Source organism: Sturnira hondurensis, unplaced genomic scaffold, assembly GCF_014824575.4.
Source record: "Sturnira hondurensis isolate 20B ecotype Veracruz unplaced genomic scaffold, ASM1482457v3 Scaffold0023817, whole genome shotgun sequence".
Lineage (NCBI taxonomy): Eukaryota > Metazoa > Chordata > Mammalia > Chiroptera > Phyllostomidae > Sturnira > Sturnira hondurensis.
The window spans coordinates 8,274,444-8,285,683 of record NW_028096448.1 but is presented as its reverse complement, the minus strand read 5'-3'; positions in this window follow the sequence as shown (position 1 = coordinate 8,285,683).

Below are 11,240 nucleotides of genomic sequence, written 5' to 3'. Positions count from 1 at the left end.
TTTGACATCTGGAATTTGAAGAAGTAGATCATTTTACCTTTCTGGGGAACATGAATGAAATGATTATGTAGAATGAATCATGTAGAGGGCATTTTAAGACCACCTAAGAGAAATCATATTCAATCAAACAGGTTTTGGATCCCGGATACCACTAAGCCATGAGACCCACAAGGGCAGGCTCCATCTGATGCGGTCTGGACGTACTTGACAAGTGTTTGTGGGATGATTAACAGAATGTAAATGACCTAAGTACAGATATGTCTGTATGTCTCTCTCTAAAAAGAACTGTCATGTGACTTACCTTTACTGAAAACATTCTAATTTGGTACACATTAAAATTTTTTATTTACTGATTTTTAGAGAGAGAGAAAGAAGAAGGAAGAGAGAAAGAGAAACACTGATTTGTTGTTTCACTTATTGCTTCTTGTATGCGCCCTGACTGGGGATCAAACCCACAACCTTGGAGTATCAGGAGGACATTGTGACCCAGGAATCCCTAAACTCCTGGGGGCCACAGACCAGTATCAGTCCATGGCCTGTTAGGAACCAGGCCGCACAGCAGGAGGTGGGCAGTGAGTGAGCTAGTGAAGCTCCATCTGTATTGACAGCCAGCCACTCCCCAACACTCACATTACCTTCTGAGCTCCACCTCCTATCAGATCAGCAGCAGCATTAGATTCTCACAGGACTGCAAACCCTACTGTGAACTGAGCATGGGAGGGATCTAGGCTGTGAGCTCCTTCTGAGAATCCAGTGCCTGATGGTCTGAGGTGGAGCCGAGGCAGTGATGCTAGTGCTGGGGAGGGGCTGCGAATGCAGATCATCATTAGCAGGGAGGTCTGACTGCACAGAGGCCATAATAAGTCAATTGCTTCTAGGCTCATATCAAAACCCTATCAGTGCGTGGCAAGTGACAATTTAGCTGAATCTAGTGGCAAGCTATAAAGCCATCCACCCCACTATGCTACACCGCCCCCCCGCCCAGGACAGTATACGTTGTATTTATTGACTATGAATGAGTAGGCTAGAACCAGTAGATCCTAAGTTTCTATTTTCTCTTTCATACTCTTCTTTCTAAGGGGCAGAGGAGAAAAGGCAAATGCAACATTAGAATGCACTAATAAGTGGATCATGTTTAGGTCAAGGGACACAGTCTTCACACTGTCCTTTGTGCTGCCACTGACTGCATGTGGGATGTTTTATTAGTTCCTAGCACCATGTTTTAAGGAGAATATCGATTAAGTGTACAGCGATGGAAATGATAACAATAAAAAATTAGGGCCGGGGTTTGTATTGAACACTTCAATGTTTTTTCATTAAATTATTACATAATCCCTGTGAGGCAGATGTCAAAAATGAGGGAATGGAAGCTCAGAGAAATTAATTAATCTAAAAACAGCTACTAAAGGGTGGAGCTGGGATTTGAATTCAGGACCATGTGACTCCAGAATCCACATCTTTAACGCCACAATAGCTAACCTGGCTAAGCATTTATTATATGCTCGGCATTGTTCTAAGTGTTTTATTTCATTCGTCCTTACAAAAAAGCTATAGGAAATTTTACAGGTAAGGACACCAGTGCTTAGAGAGGTTGAGTAACCTACCTGTATCTTCACAAGTACCCCTGTTAGCCTTGGGCATGAACCCGTGTCACCTCAAAGCTCCACGTCTCACCACCATGCTGTTGCATTTGGATGGTGGGGCACAATATTATATCCTATGTTGCCCAGGAGAACAGAATTAGGATTTAGAAGAAAAATTTTCTTCAATAATAGACTTGTCTGCCTTAACTACAAGACACCTGGTGAGAGATAAGGAACATCAGACAAGGAGGCGTCATTGAATTTACTTCATGTAACCAGAGGTAGGATTGGGTCCCTCTAGAAGGGGTATCCAAGCCTGGGCCCAGGATGGCTATAATGAGGCCCAAAACAAAATTGTAAATTTACTTAAAACCCTCTTTTGTTCACCAGTTTTCATTAGTGCTTGCGTATTTAATGTGTGGCCCAAGACAACTCTTCTTCTAGTGTGGCCCAGGGACGCCAAAAAGTTGGACACGCCTGCTCTAAAGTATCTCCCAAGAATAGAGTTCTGTCCAGAGTCTAAATCTTCCTTTAGGCAATCGTATTTTCAGTACCGGGTCACTCACTTGATTAGAAATATATATTTTGCAAAAGAAAGGGATAGGCAGAGAAAGGAAACTTTACTTTAGAAAAGAAGCTTATTTCCATGCCCTTTGTTCTCTGACACTCCTGCCCCACCTCTAACCCATAGACTCAGACCCCTATTTGCAATGGACTGTAGACGATGTTGTTTTTCACACCAGGCCAGGTCAGTTTCCATAATTTCCCTTTCAGATAAGAGTGGGGCCAGTGTTTACATATATTCACCACTTCTCCCAAACCCCACCATTTGTAATCTGAATTCTTGTGTCCTAAGAGAGCATAGAAGGTTCATCAATAAGAAGCTTGGGGAACACCGCAGAAAGTTGTTGCTTAATTTCCGTGAAGTTAAAATTATAGTCAATGGAAGCGTTGATCAGTTTTGAGAAATGTGTAGAAATTGAATGTTTACCTGGAGAAATATTTTCAAATGTCTTTGTCTAGTTTGGCTCCATTCTGGGGAATGGAGAGAATGATGCTTCAGCAACCAGAAACTACTCAGTGATGTAATCCTGTCTTTGAAACAGGGGGCTAGAGGTCCAACGGCGGGCTTCTCGGGCTAATATGGGGCACTCTTTCTTTTCTCACGGTTACTCCCTATTTCCCCCTTTTCTCTCCTGCACTCTCCTTCCTTCTGTTTTCTCTGTGTTCACTTTGAAAACCATTAGTTTCAACATGCACCTGTAGCTATTAATTTTGCATGTGTCTGATTTACGGATTCATGAAGCTCCTGAAATTAATTTAATTTTAAATGGGTTTTAATTACTAATGCTTTGGGCCATTGCCTTTAGCAAAGTCAACAAAACAATCAGGGTTACCTTAGTTTGTCTCTTTGAAGGATGTACGCCTTTGGGCCCTTAATAAACAGAACCGCTTTCTTACTAGAAAAATAAATAAGTTAAATACAATCACTGCTATATTTGAATGTCTGAATTTATTTCTCTTTCAAAAAAGGCCACCTTTGATTTAAGAAATGGGATTTCAAATGTACATAAAAACATTTTTGTTTGTCAATAATATCTCATATTTTTCAAAAGTAGAGAGGGCCTTAGTGGTAACACTATGCTATATAAATAAATGCTGAAGCCGAGGAGGAATTATGACTGGATGGACTGGAGGGTTTGAATTCTGTTCTTAGCCCCTCAGAGTGCTTTGTATGTCACATTAGAGAAATGGGGTTACTTCCCAATACAGCTTTCTCTTTTAAAATAAGGGTAATCAACTCTTCAGTTTAAAAATGAAGGAATAATGAGCTAATGTTCCAAAATGGCTTTTAAGTTTCTACCTGTAAAGGTTGAAGGTAAAACCAAAACCCAAAAACCAAAACCACTGCAATGTCTGTGAATACGCCCTTCCCAGGAGAGAAGGCTGCTCATGTCGTTTCCAGTGGAGTGTTCTGTTCAGCCAGGGCTGTCACTTGAATGGTTTGGTAATGATAAGCTTTGACTGACTGCAGCTAAAAATGCGAGAGGTTGATCAAGTCATTTAGTCCCTTGACAATTTTGCAAACCAAGTGCTTTCTACAAAGATGGGTCTTAAACTGGGCAGTACACAGACTAATCGGATAAGCAAGGTTCTGAGTTCCACCCATTGCACGCTCTCCCAGAAAATATTGCCAGGTTTTGACTATTTTCTCTGACAATATCAAATTTTCTTTACTAAATGTATGCAATTATTATTAGTGATTCCCAAGTGGTCTCTGATACCTCTTTTATTCCTCTTAGTTGAAAATGTGCTAAAATACACCTTGGTAATAGAAACACTCAGTGTTTCCAGCTGGTTAATTCATTAATCACTTAAATTCATTATATAATATGGCAGATATAAGATTCTTTTTAAGCAGAATATTAAATCTGTAACTCAATGTCTAAATAGATTAATATAGAAGACAGAAAGGAAAAAAATCACAAAGAAAAAAGTAATTTTTTCTTCTAGTTTCTCTGTAGAATTTACTTCCCACTCATATTTAAAATGGCTCCCAATAATCCTGTTTAAATCCTGACCAGGTATTGAATCCGCAACTGTTTCAGCTTATGGCACAATGGTCCAACCAACTGAGCCACCTGGCCAGGGCTAAATACAAACAATTACTTATTAATAACAATGATATATTATGTTCATCTAATGTTTTAGAGTTTCCAAAGAGTTTCCAAACCCACTCTTCTTCATAATATCTGCTTATTTTTCTCAAAAAGTTTTTTAAAAGATTTTATTTCTTTATTTTTAGAGAGAGGGGAAGGGAAGGGGAAAGAGAGGAAGAGAAACATCAGTGTGTGGTTTTCCCTCACACGCCCCCAACCGGGGACCCAGCTTGCAACCCAGGCACATGCTCTGACTGGGAATCGAACCAGTGACCATCAGTTCAGAGGCTGGCACTCAATCCACTGAGCCCACTAGCCAGGGCAAAACGTTTTAAAAATAATCAATGTAATGATCGAATCTTCATAGTAGAAGTCCTCTTTTCTTTATTTAGTACTTGTTGGGTTCATCCATTTGAAATTTAAAAAGTAGATGACGTCTAAGAACGCCTTGAAACTCAGATTGCAGGGTTGTGCACAGATACTTCCATGATTAGCACATGTCCAAGCACACATGCAAAGAGCCTGGATAGAAGGGAGAGGAACTAGCAGGAGGAAAACAACTGAAAGAAACATAGCTATACAACAGTGGGGAAGGCAAGTGACATCTTTTTCAGTTTTATGACTGCTTCCAAAACTTGTGTTTTATTTTGTTACATACAATTTAAGTTCCATGTGATTCTTAGAACTTTGGAATAAGTTTTGGAATAAAATTTCTTGTTCTGATTAATCTTGAATACAGACCATTCTTTGAAAAAATAAAGCTGAGAACTCGTTTTCTCAAGTAAACAAGAATAGTGGAATTGACCATGGGGAACCTCAAAAAGGAGGCCAGGGAAAGGGGGGTGTGAGAGGTGAAATAAAGGTGTTTGATGGGGACACAGACATCAGCAATGTTTAGACAGTGCTTGTGATTACAAAATCACAGAACTTTAGCAGCAACGGGGACCTCAGTTTATCGGTAATTTCTTTGTCCACACATCTTGGACAACGAAATGCACATAACACGGCCTCCACTGAAAATTTCTTTACAATTATATTTTATCATTATTGTACCTTTGGTCTCTTCATTTCAGCCATACAGGCTTTTTTCACTTCCCCAAATGTTCAATGTTCCTTCCTTCCTCAAGACCTTCGTAAATGTTATACATTGCTGAAACATTCACCAGCAACAGCATTGACCTAGAATATGTTTGGTCTGCCAGAACTGTCCATGATACAGCTTGTCCTACAGAGGTGGAGTATGACACACAGAATCCTATCAGAGTCCCTCAGGTGGGCCACTGGGCATGCTGTCAAGGAGAATGCAAAGCAAGGGGAGGGCATGCCACTGAGGAAGGAAACTTGGCAATAGTTCAGTAGCCAGAGAGGGCATCAAAGGAGACAGAGGAGTGGTCAGGGAAATAGGAATGTCAGCTTAGGGTAATGTTTTACAAGGCAAAAAGTTTTAAGTAAACAGGTACTACCCGTATTGCACACTGTGCTAAGCACCGTGCTGGTGAGTAGAAAGTACTACATAGGTTCCCCGACCATTTATTCATTAATTCCTTTATTCACTTGTCTATTCTTTTATTCAGTTATTCATTCTACACATATGCATGTGTAGTTAAGTGCTAAGTAGTGATCACATATAACTAGATAAACAAACACTATCTTTGTGCCGTCACAAGGTTTATATTCTTGGGGAAGAGGGAATGGGGTGAAGAGAGAATCATCATCCAGGACATCAGAAATCTGGTTGACCAGAAGTCCTATAAGGCTATAAAGAAGAAACCACATAGAGATTGGTAGGAAAGACATGGAAGGGCTAGTTCCACATCCATGTGTAGCTATTTAAAATTGGGAGGGATATCTTAGCTGTGGAGGTTCCTCCCAAGAAGTGAGGGATACCAGTCGCATTTGAGAACTTCCAGCCCAAGATTCTAGTGCTGGGAAAAGAAATCCACAGAAGTTTTGATTTATGCCCGTGAAAACTCAGGTTGTGGCTGAGTGAGATAAAGGACTACTGGAACCCCAGGCATTCCTTTTAAAGGGCCCAAACCTGGACTTAATAGGATTCACTTGCTCTGAGTTCCAGTGCTGGGATGCAGCTCAAAAGCCTCCAGGAACACAAGGGGGAAAACTTGAACTGTCTGGCCTCGGGGTTAGGGCTGGAGAGACAGCTTTCTCCCAGACAGAAGTGCTATCAGAGGCCATTGTTGAGGCTATCTTTTGCTGAGACCTCTCCCAGAAGAGCCACAGAGTTACCAGGCGAGTGCCATATCTGAGTCTCCATCAGCCTGGCTATCATTGTTCACCCATCCTGGTGATTCCCCGAGACCCTACCCAACCCAATTTTCAGGCCCACCCAAGTTGTTTCCAGTGGCTTTTCCATACAAACAACCTATCTTGTCTCATGCTTCAGACTTTCCTAAAATCTCTTAAACAAGCAGCATTTGGCCTCTGCATAACCTGTACCTCTTACTAAGTGGCCCCAGGCCTGGCACAAATGGCAGCTGGCCTTGAATTGTACCTTGGCCTCTCCTAGCTAGCTCCAAGTCCAGCAGAAGTAGCAGCCATCTGTAAATCACTCTGTAGCTCATGCTAGGTGGCCCTAGTCAGGGTACAGGTGGTGACTGACCTTTCATGGAGAGGCCCCAGAGACAGTGCGCTTTGTGGACATCTTCAGACCAGGCCAGATTAAGAACCAACCACCTTCACAAGTGACACACTCAAGAGGACAACTTGAATGGCACCAAAGCCCCGCTGACAGCAGCTGCTTCACTATATTTGTAGCCAACCATTGAAGCCAATCAACCAGGGAGTCAATACTTCCCAGTGACGTGCCAACAGCAATCAAGGCTCAACTACAGTAGGACAGTGCACACTGCCCCACACATGGAGTGCACCTAAAGTGTCCAGCTCAGGTGGCTGGGGAGACTGTGCCACTGGGCCCTACAGGACATCTAGTACACAAGGCCACATTGCCAAGTAAGGAGACATACTCTACCTAATATGTAGGAACAAAGACAGGGAAGCAACCAAAATGAGGAGACAAAAAATTTCCTAAATGAAATAACGAACAAAACTCTATAAAAAGAACCAAATAAAAGGGAGGCACCCCCCCCCCCCGCCACTAGATACAACGTTCAAAACAATGGTTATAAGGATGCTCAAGGAACTTATAGAAAACTTCAACAGCATAAAAAAGAACATGGAAATCATAGGAAAGAACCAGTCAGAAATGAAAGTTACACAAACTAAAATGAAGAATAAATTACAAGAAAACAAAGTAAAGTACATGAAACAGAAATTCAAATCAGTGATTTAGAGTATAAGGAAGCAAAAACACCCAATCAGAACAGCAAAAAGAAAAAGAATACAAAAATATGAGGATAGAGTAAGAGCCTCTAAGACAACTGCAAGCATATCAACATTTGCATCATGGGAGTGCCAAAAAAAGAAGAGAGGAAATAAGAAATTAAAAGCCTATTTGAAAAAATAATGACAAAAAAGTTCTCTAACCTCATGAAAGAAATTTGCATGCAATTTCAGGAAGCACAGAATGTTGCATACAAGATGAACTCACACCAGGAGGCCCACACCAATACACATCATGATTGAAATGCAAAAATTTAAAGACAAAGAGATCATCTTAAAAGCCATAAGTGCAAAGAAGTTAGTTACCTGCAAAGAAACTCCCATAAGACTGTCAGCTAATTTCTCAACAGAAGTTTCACAGGCCAGAAGGGATTAGCAGGAAATATTCAAGGTGATGAAAAGCAAGGACCTACAACCAAGATTCCTCTACCCAGCAAAGCTATCATTTAGAATGGAAGGACAAAGAGCTCCCCAGACAGGAAAAAGGTGAAAGAGTTTATTACCACCAAACTTACATTACAAGAAATGTTAAAGGATCTTTCTTAAGAAGAAAAAGAAAAGGAAAAGATAAAAATATGAATAAAAAATAATAATAAATACATATCTAGCAACAATTACTTTAAATGCAAATGGGTTAAATGCTCAAAAGACATACAGTGACTGAATGGTTAAGAAAACAAGACCCTTATATATGCTGTCTATAAGAGACACACTTCAGCTTGAAAGACACACACAGACTGAAAGTAAAGGGAGGGAAAAGATATTTTATGGAAATGGAAACAAAACAAAACAAAAAATCTCAGGTTTCAAAACTTACACCAGACAAAATAGACTTTAAAACAAAGTCTATAAGAAGAGGCAAAGAGCAACCCTGAAATTCCACTTCTGGGTATATAAGCAAAGAAACCCAGGACAGTACATCAAAAAGACATACACATTCATATGATATGTTTATTGCAGTATTATTTACAGTAGCCAAGATTTGGAAGCAATCTAAGTGTCCATCAACAGGTGATAGATAAAGAAGTGGTACAATCAAATATGAATCGCCGTAAAAAAGAATGATAACTTGTCATCTGTGGCAAAAGGGATAAACCTAAAAGGTATTGTGTTAGGTGAAATAAATCAGAGATAAACCAGATGATTTTGCTTAATATTTCAATTCCAGAAATCTATTTTGTGGTCTGTCTAAAAAAATAAATAAATAAACAAGCAGAAAAGGGGCAGACTCACACAAGTGGAGGCCATTTCAATAGTTGCCAGATGGGAGTTAGGTTGGGGGAATGGCAGAAGGGATTCAGGAATGCAAACTGGTGGGCTGCACGATGGTCATGGGGACGTGGTCATGGGCAGCATAGAAAATATACTCAATGATGTTGTAATGAGTGCATGTGGTGTCAGATCAGTGCTGGATTCATCTGAAGGATTACTTTGTAGGTTGTATAAATACCTGATGAAGGTGGCACACCAAAAATTATTATAATATTGTATACCAACTATAATTTAAAAATAAAACAATAAAAATAAATATATAATACCAGTAGTAAATGCTATGAAAAAACAAAGCAAGTTAAGGGGTTGGAAAGGTCAGGCAGTGTGACTTAGGGTAGGGCAGGCAAGGAAACTTCTGTGATGGGAGGAAATTTAAATTGACAACAGAATGAAGTGGGGCCTGAGATGTCAGCAGTTGTGTTGATTGATGAGCTGATGATGACAAGGAAGACTTGAAGAGGATGGTGTTAACCGTATCAAGGGATGAGAGTGTTACAAGAAGGAGACTATGGTCAAGGGTTCAAATGCAATATAGATGTCAAAATAAAAGGCAATAACGTGTTTACTGGATTGTGAGATTTGACAGTTCAGGAGGTGAGTGACCCTGAAGAGAATAGGTACAATGACTTGCTTGGAAGGAAAATGAACTGTGGTTGATTATGAAATAAGAGAGTAATAGGCAGCGGATAGAGAGGAGATGTACTGAAAGAGTTCAGCAATGAAGGAAAGGACAGCTATGGGAGTAGACACAAAATGATATAAAACCAGTTTATTAGGGGTTTCCCTCTACACCAGGGTTTCTCAACCTTTGGGGACCACTAGTCTTTGTTGTGAAGCTGGCATGGGGACTACCCTGTGCATGGCAGGATGTTCAACAGCAACCCTGACCTCTGCCTGCTAGATGCCAGTATCATCTCCTTCACCCAGTTGTGACAGCCAGAATTGTCTCTAAATATTGCTAAATGTCCCTTGGAGGTCAAATTGCCCAGAGTCAAGAATGACTGCTCTAGACTGATGTGTCCTGTGTGTTTTGAAATAATAGTGAAAAAGGAGAGAGAGAGAGAGAGAGAAATGATATTGGAAAGGGAGGGTCTTAATGTGAGGAACTATAGTCAGGATGTTCAACATGTTTTTCCTGCAAGTGAGAAAAACCAGAGCTGTAATGACTATTAGTTAAATGCTTGTTTTATGAGTTGAGGAACAAATGTTGTCATTCCAAATTAAGAAGGGAGCATTCAAGTTAAAAATTAAAAGAAAAAATATGTTTATTATAATCATTTGGATACCAGTATGCAAACTTAAAAAAAAGCAGCATTGTTTAAAAAGAGAAATCATTAGTTATCCTTCTACATATTAGTAGAATTGAGACAAATGAACATAGTTTGAACTAGAGAGTTGATCACGTGATTCACAGATTGCCCCTTAGCCTGGGAAGTCCTTAAACTGAGATTGAAGACAGATGTTTCTGATGTGACTCATGCATTTTTACCACTTTCTCATGGGCATGGACTAAGTTTATTCCTCTCTCTCTCCTGGTGATGTCAGTGCCTTGTTTACCCAAGATGAGCTTGACTAAGTCAAAACTAGCCCTGGGTCACATGGCACATGGTACAAATACATAGGCAGCTTTCTCTTTAGATTGAATGTAGTTGTAAACTCTAGGTGCATGGACTTGATTTCTGGATTGAGCATACAAACTTTAGATACACGAAGATGCTCTAGAATAATAGAAATTCAGAGTCGAAAAGGATTGTCATAATTACTTTCAGAAACATTTTACGCTTTCTCAAGTTGTCATTTCAACATGGCACATTAAAAGTAAACAAAAGTTGTGTCTATGCTAGGGAGAGAACCGATGTGGGTATACTAGTTGGCAACCACAGACTATTTCCTCCTATATTAAAACCAAATGCTAATCTATACCTGAAAACCAACTGGCATTTATTGAGAAAGTACTATGTAGAGAGAGCCATAGTAGTTATTTTATGATGTGATTTCCTTGAAGTGTCATGATAACTCAGTGAACCAGGCATTATTCCCATATTCAAGCAAGAAAAACTAGCAATCATAAACAAAATTGCACTGCAAGTGGAACAATATAGAAATAGCTGCTTTATGTCCAGAGTTGGGCTTTGGCTGTTTTCCCCTCAGTGATTTTTACCAGTCTCTGATGAGATTCTCAACTTTTTTAACAGTAAATATACAAACGGAACTACTTTTGGACTGATATTCAGACGATTTACTTAGTGCAGCTAGTCTCTATGTAGTAAAGAGACGTGATTTTGGCTGCCCACTTCATGTCCAGTAGAGGACCCTTCAGCCTCTCCTGGCAGATCTGTCTGGCAACACAATACGGAAATGATCTATT